This window comes from Ornithodoros turicata, chromosome 2 (assembly GCF_037126465.1).
Source record: "Ornithodoros turicata isolate Travis chromosome 2, ASM3712646v1, whole genome shotgun sequence".
Taxonomy (NCBI): domain Eukaryota; kingdom Metazoa; phylum Arthropoda; class Arachnida; order Ixodida; family Argasidae; genus Ornithodoros; species Ornithodoros turicata.
The window spans coordinates 58,235,602-58,243,787 of NC_088202.1; positions in this window are offsets into that span (position 1 = coordinate 58,235,602).

Here is an 8,186-nt window from a genome sequence, read left to right on the forward strand (position 1 = left end):
GAACGTTGTCGACTACTCACCTTGATTCCTGCGTCGTGGCCAGAAAGCAAGATCTTGGAAGCAATTCCGGAGGCTACTCGTTATATGATACGGAAGTCGAGAAAGATATGCAAAGACAAGCATGTGTGGGCTGCCCCTGATCCATATCAGGGCCATTCGCTGAGCGAGGAACATGCAAACGCTGCTCTTCAATTCTTCACCAGCGACTAACTTGACTGCTCAGTGCAAAGCCCTCGACCCAGAGACGTGATTCAAGTCCAGGAAGGAGGGGCAAAAGTGAGTAAGCCGAAGCGGTACATGACCCGTTCCATCCGCGAAACTTATGAACTGTTTAGAACTGCTCACCCCAACATCAAACTGAACCTGACGAAATTCTACAGCCTGAGGCCGAAATGGGTCAGTATCAGCCCATGTAGGGAAGAATGCGTTTGTGTCTATTGTGCAAACTTTGAACTCTGTGCTATCGCGATTAACAACGCGTCTGCTTCTAGCATGGCCACGTAAGAACTAATAAACCGTTGCTTGTGTCCGAAGCGTCATGAAGCTTGTTTTCTTGGCGAGTGTCGCGCATGTCCTGGCAGAGAGGCTTTAACCCCAGAAAGCCTACAGATTTCCGAGGATGTGGAGGCATTGGACATGGCCCTTTGGGAGCACGGAGGTCTTGTGAAAAAAATATTGCCTCTTCAGAGCTTCCTCGATGTCATCAGGCACTGGGTAGTCAGCTACATCAGCCACGATTACACAAGAAATGCACAGCGCCAGGCCATTCGACAGGAAAAGCAGAATGTGGTGCCAGGAACTGTAGTGTGCCACTTTGATTTTGCAGAGAACTGGACGGTCATTCTACCTAATGAGATCCAGAGTTATCACTGGAAGAAAACGCAGATTTCTATATTTACATGCGTGGTCACGACAGCAAAAGGTTTCACGTGCAGCTACGCCGTGGTCAGCGATGACACGCGACACGACAGCGCCGCAGCGCTCCTTGCCATTCAGAAAATCGACGACGACATCGATGAAAACGGTCCTATTTATGGCACCGCTATCTACATCTCCGACGGAGCAAGCGCACATTTTAAAAATCGGTTTCAGTTCTACGAAATGAGGACAAATAGTGCACTGAAGAAATGGGGTTTTTCAGCTCCTGGTCACGGAAAAAACGCCTGTGATGGCATTGGAGGCGTTGTGAAGCACGCAGCTACAGTTCACAACCTTCGCTCCCCAGCAGTTCATGCCATTCAAAACGCCAGTGAGCTTGTCCGTGCCCTGTCAGGAAAGCTGCAAAAAGTGACCGTTGTTCACCTGCCACGAGAGGAGCTACAAAGTTTCCGGCAGTTGAAACAGGAGACGTGGAAGTCTATACCTTCCGTGCAAGGCCTTCGCTCAAACTTCGTGTGGGAGAAATGCCAACAGGACCAGCCATCAGAGATCACATTGCGCAAAATTGTTCGCGACAACCCAGGAAATGTGTGAACGCTGAGTTAGGGCTGTGCCAGTGCATTCAGGACTCATGGGGGACATTGCAGGGCTTTAAAGTATAGGTACCTACCAGAACGCACAATATTCAGCTGCTTTAAGTGGCATAATAAAATGTTATAAGCATGTGAAAATGCGCTCGTACGCTGTTCCAGCTTACTGACTGGGCTAATATGCGGCTGGTGGACAGATAGCAGCGATGGGTAGCTCTGAATGTTTTCTTAACCAAACTTTGTATTATGCATAATGAAATATTGTTCCCTGGGTAAGGCGGACCCTGCCTTAGGGCCATTGGTGGCATGCTGTACCGAGGGCGACAAAAAAATTCCCAGCGGCTCTCCGCCTGAAAGTCGAATCCCAATTTTTTTTCTGCGGACTGTCCGAGGATACACTTGCAAAATATAAAAATATGAGGGCATGTTTCGGGTGGTGTTTTTTGACTACAGGGGTGCGAAATGCTCCATTTTTCAGGGGTATGATTTAATTGTCCCCCCGGCCCTTTCCGTTCTGGGATCGATACGATAAAGAGCCTGGTACCATTAGAAAGGTCTTATAACGAGCAATAAAATGGTGTGCAGCTCGCTCTTCTCGCTATCGCGGATGAGTTTTGATCTAGCGCTGAACTTAAGTGATTTTCGCGCAAAGAGCCAACTTTGCCAATTTTTCACGCATGAACTAAATTTTGCATGGCAATGAAAGTATGAACGTTAGTTGCGGACGACCCAGATAACGAGTAGAAAAAGTTTGACCGTGGTAGGTCACAGTACGCCAACGGTAGCGGCGTTCAAACTCGCGCCAAACGAACGTTCAATTTCGAAGGCTCAATCTTCCGTCGCTCCTCATTGACGAACCGCGCGACATAGAAACTCCGAAATGCCTTCTTTCTTCCCGGTGCCGGCTGTGCTGTCTGGGGTTTTTCCTGGGTTTTCCTCAGACGCTTTCAGACATATGTCGGCACAGTTCCCTTAGAAGTCGGCCCAGGACGCACATTCCCCCAGGGCGTGAGTCGTGACGTTGCCCACATACGTGAGGCCGACAACGGCAAGCCCTATTACCACCACCACCACCATCTTTCTTCTTTGCTCGGCAATAGCTACAACATCAATTTTTTTCGCCGTTATCGGAAATGCAAAGTGTCACGGCTTGTTTGATTTGAAATGAAACTACCCCACTGCGAAAACCTTAGAATTTCTTATCTTTTCATTACTGCTGGTGTGAAACAGGCCCTGCGATGTGCCTTTGTCTCAGGCCAGGCACACCCCCAGCCCAGGCACACTCCCAGCACCGGCCCTGGGTTTAAAGGTACTGTAAAGCAGTAGACAAGCATGATATGCCGGTGATGTGACTAGAGACTTTGTTGCTTCTAAATACCATATGCGGAACCATATGACGGACAACGCACTATAAGTATTTTTAATCTGCCATGAAAGATGCGGCGTAGTGGAGCGGTGCGACGCCTGGTGTCAAACAACCCCCTGTAGAGCAGGCAACACTGAAAATTGGTATTACACACTATTACATCGGAACTTGGTTATTTTAGTAACCATATTATTAGTTTTCCTGTTTACCTATGCATTCTGAAACCCCTGTTAACAGTGTTTTTTACGAAGTAACCCAGCGCTGGCCGCTGTTCGATGGAGGCTCTCCCCACTTCTCTGCTGCGCCTGCGCGCTCCTTCTGTTCACGGCCTCTTCCGAACGATGGTTCGCGACTTCTTTCGAAACTCTCTCTCTGAACCTTTGTGAACAAACAAGTCTCAACGCAGTCTGGCTTCTTGAACGCCTGACAAATTTTTTTCAACGGCTCAGCATTTCATTTCAGTTCGCTTATCCGTTTATCCTCAGATGTGGATCGTTGTGTAAATTGCAGGGGCGGATTTTATGGTGGATTGTTATGTCGGGCCCAGTGTTATACGCATGCAATGTGGTTGCCGCCGTATGTGTCAGGAGTACAGATTCATTTCGAATACCTAGTGCAGTGTTGCTCGTAATATTTAATTGTAATTTTCTAATTAATCGCACCGTCGATTGGAATGAAACTTGCGCAGTCTTTGTCCTGGTGGCTTGGACTATCGAATAGCCACACTAAATGACATTTGATCTGTGCTGTTTCACAGAACCTTTAACTCCATGGGACGGACTTTTGAAGGGACCTTTTCTCCAGGGGAGTTTTCTTCGGGGACCTTTTCTCTGGTTCCCATATCAGACGCTCAGAGTTGCCTCGATGCCAAACCTTCTGTCTATTGTGAAGTCACCCTTTCGGGTCACCCTGGACAATGTCGTCGTCGATTTCGGAAGCCGCTATTTTGAAGCTTTCATGACCACGCATGACATTACATTGTTCATTCCATCGTCTTCGGCGTTAAAGTTGACCAGGTACTGATAGAAGTGGCGTAAAAGAGACACCTTTACGTTGAACTTAGGCTCTGCTGCAAGCGTTACCTGAACAGGAACACGTTCTGAACAAGGCGTCCCTGAACCACCCGGAGTGATGATCTTAGGTAGAACACCACTAGATCTTAGGTAGGTCTAGAGCTCGAACATGCCTCGTCGTACAAAATCGAAGCAAAATTCTGCAGTGAGAAGCACAAACAGCAGCAAATGGAATACTTCTAGAGTGCCCCATAAAGAAATAAACCGGTTATGCGCGTTGTCTTCTGATCATCCTGTATTTACGCATTCGTCCTATTCAGAAAAAATAAAAATAAATATATTGGGGTAAGAACAATTCTGCTGAACTGTGGGATCACGCAGGAAACGAGGAAAACGCACAGTCCTCGAGGATAATCACGATGCCTGTCTTGCATTTGTCACATTTAGCCATGCCGCTTTCCTTCCAGTATTTTTGGGTTCCACAAGAAACGCGCTACTTTCGAAGTGGACGTTTGGTGACGTAAGACGAAGTCTATGAACATAGAGCTAGGATGCCCGTCCTCACTGAAGTTTTGCTGCATCTATTGCTTCTTATTGTCTTTTTCTGCATGAACCTCCTTCCCTGCTTACGGTTCAGCCTGTAGCAGTATCAACACGTGTGTCCCGTCATGTTTCTCATCATAATGCGCGGCGATTTCTCGTCTTCACGAACCGCCCGTGCCGTGATGCGGTTCTTGACCCTATCTTTCGTAACGGCCATCATTCGACGGAAGACGCGACGTTTAAAAATATCCACACTTTCCGCCTGTTTACATTCGTGGCGCTGTGGTCGCTCCTTCACCCGTCCCTCGCTTTCTGTTTATTGGAGGGTGTCTCTTGCAGGGCCCAGAGTGGGCACGCCAACATCATACCCCGAATATACGATCGATTCATGGTGTACACGCCACATAAAGAGAGGGGGGACGTGTGGTAGGACATGCGCGTGTGTGGCCGATCAGAGATGGAAGAGAAAGGCGTGTGAAAGGGGTGGCGGGTAATTTATGTCAAAGCTGTCTTAGCGTCGCATCGCCCAGCTGGGCTGTCGAATGTTGAGCGGGCCCCGAGCAAACGTTTGCGGCTCGGTGGGTTGCTTCTGAGTGCATCGAAAGTGCAGAAAGCAACGAAACGCGGCCGCGTTCCGCTGCTTTTTCACGCTGACTGTATTTCCCCCGTTATCTTTTTTTTCTTTTATTTTTCTTCTGGGAGCTCACCTCTTCACGTGTTTAGTGCAGGTTTAATGCATGCAACGCACCCATCAGTTCGGTAACTTGAATATGAAGAAAGTCGTCATCATACTCTCCACTGATAATTAAAACAAAAGCAGTGTACATAACACAGAGCCTTAACCATTCCCTGAATTTTTGGAGGCAACCTAGTAATCAGTCTAATTCAAACGCTTAAAATAATGATCAGGGTTCATTGCGACGATACCAAGTAAGCTCGCATTGCGAGTTTCCAGGCTAAAAAAACTTAAAAAATAGGGAAAGTAAAAGAGGGGAGACGGTCGCTTGCATGTTTTGGCTCTTGTATTCATGGTTTGCAAATTGAAATTCAGAAACAATGCATGACGGATGTCATATCTCTACTTGCATCAGATATCTGTTTCACCTCGCTCCCTTTCTCATTATTTATTCATGCCCACACAATAAACTTTTTTACACTTATATCGGTGTGAAAAGGGTGTATTTCTACAATGCACCCTTTACACAACCTTAACATATTACACCAATATACAGAACGTCTATATCAGTGCAACAAGGGTGTATTGTGAATCTACACCCATAAACAGGTAATGCTTACATTACACCATGCCGTGAACATCTATCCGTGATTATCTATATCAACAGAGCCTAATATACCTGCTCGATATGCCATAGTTCACTTATTGCAAAACATTATAAACTTTCATACGTCCTGGCTGTCTATGGTACGCATATAGTCTGAGTCCTTGAAAGAGCCGTCAGACTTGTTTGTTAAGTACCGTTAATCAGTTTTTGCCACATGCGTCTGCAAAATAGGTCAGGAGCATACAGTAGTAATTTTGCGGGAGACTGGACCTATCTGAGATACACTGCCGTTAAGCTTTATGAGGGTAAGCGCACATGAAATAAATAGCATGCACTGGCGTTTAGTTAGCAGCAGTTTGTTGACATTTTGTGCCGAGATTGCATGGCATTCTTGGTCAACCCTGTCACAGGGAGGGGGGTATTCGAATCGCCGTAGATTCGCTAAGCCCGATCCCCGAGACTGATAGAGGTTAGACCTGCCAATTGTTGGAGGAAGGCGAGTGAGTGATACAGGAACGACTTCTCTAAAGAAGACAGTTTAGTCTCAGAATACGCTGCTGCAATGAAAGCACAGGGGGTAGCATAAAAAAATACTGAAAAACGGATGTACAACACGTGATATATGTGAAAATCAAACAAATACAAGCCCTACAGTGGGGATACTCGAGTTAACACGTAAAACGGCCACACAGGCAATCGTCGCACTTACTCTTACAACGGCCACACAGGCAACACTCGCGGTAACCCTTACAAGAGTAAGCAGTGCTTGCATCATTGTCCCCTGTGTATTTCTACCACTTCATGATAAGCTACCAATGCTTGTTTGTGTTGCACATGTTTAAACCAGTGTAGTCACACAAGTATATCCAATGTTTATTTATTGCTATATCGGACACAATATTTATTAGTACTCATTCCTAATATACACAATATTTATCAAAGCACATTGTTTTAAATTACGTAATGTAATGTAAGGTGTCAGTTCGTTCTTTGCTATCTAGGCTTGCCTATCATGGAATTTATCGACCAGCTAGCCTGCATTTACGCCATTCTGTCAGTTCGTTCTTACACCCCCGGGACTGTTTATTGTCCGAACACAACATTCGTGCAAAATAATTTAAACGTAAATCTGGCTGTTATCAGTTCAGAGCTCTGTGGACATCTTGCTTACAGTTGTTGTGCTGACATTTACTCTGGCTTTGAGCTGAGGAAAGAAAGAAATTGGGGCAAAGCGTTCTTCTTGAACAAGTGGAGGTTGCAAGTAGGGGTAATTGTGTTATGTGTTCCCATTTCCTTCGCTATTGAGGTTTCTTGCTTCAAAATGTATTGGCATTGATTAAAATATTTTTGTTTAAGAATCTGTCGTTGTGTGCATTGCATTCATCATGGGATAATCAATCAAACAAGTGTTTATTGACCACCTGGGTAAAAAACAGAATACAACATAAGACTGCAAAGGCAGGTTTGTGAAGGAGCTTGGTGAGGAGGAGGTGCAACTTGCTTCTGTGCATGGTGCACAAGCAGTCCATGTCCTAGCAGCAGCTCCAGCGGGCTATCCGGAAAGATGATAACGGTACACAAGAGGCTTCAAGCCTTGTTGAGCAATGGATGGCTCTCCTATGGGGAGCTGTCTACAGACTGAGTCATCCCGCTCCCCAAACAAAGTTGACAACTTATTGAAGAAGTAGGGAAATGTCATCCACTGCGGTCTCTCCGCAATAAAATGGGACAGGTTACTGCATGCGACATGGACTGATGCTCTGAAGCCAAACAATGTGACAACTGAGTTTGTTTGTGCAAACCATTTCTACTCACCGGCAATTGCCCTCACTCTTATCATGCTTGGAACCATTTTGACAGTTGTGTAGCACGTGTTTTTCTGTTACGCTACCTTTCTATACGGGGGGGGGGGGGGAGATTATCAACAGAAAAAAAAAGGAAGATGAACCATAAAAGGGGAAAGGTCAGCCATGCAGCCCCCTTGGCTTGCTATTCCCTAAAGAAATAAAACATAAAAAGACAGAAATAAATTAATAAATAATAAAAAACAAAAAAAAACTAGAAAAAGCAACCCGACTTACAGGGAGCCCAGGGGGCCCGTATCGCGCAAAAAGCGGAGCAGCGCTTTTGTGACACTCCACTGGCTATAGCACGCTGCGCGGGGCCAAGGAGTGCTGCGAGGGAAACGTACAGCGACAGTTCTTAGCGTACCGATTTTGGGAACGTCAGCTCGCGCTCAGCGTGCCTGCGGGAACAACAACACCGAAGTGCACGTGAAAGTACCGCAGTGTCTCCGCCAGGTCCGTGGACATTACAGTGTAAAATAATAAACATAATCCAAAACCTCTGAATGAATTGATTTTGCCATAGTGTATTTACGTATTATTCGTGAATAAAATCCCGAATTCAAATGTTATAAACGACGTAATCTGTACAGGAAACGAAGGCCCATGTTTTAATGTGAAAGGCACCGAATGTGGGACCACCTGAACATCCTCATCCAGTTTGGGTT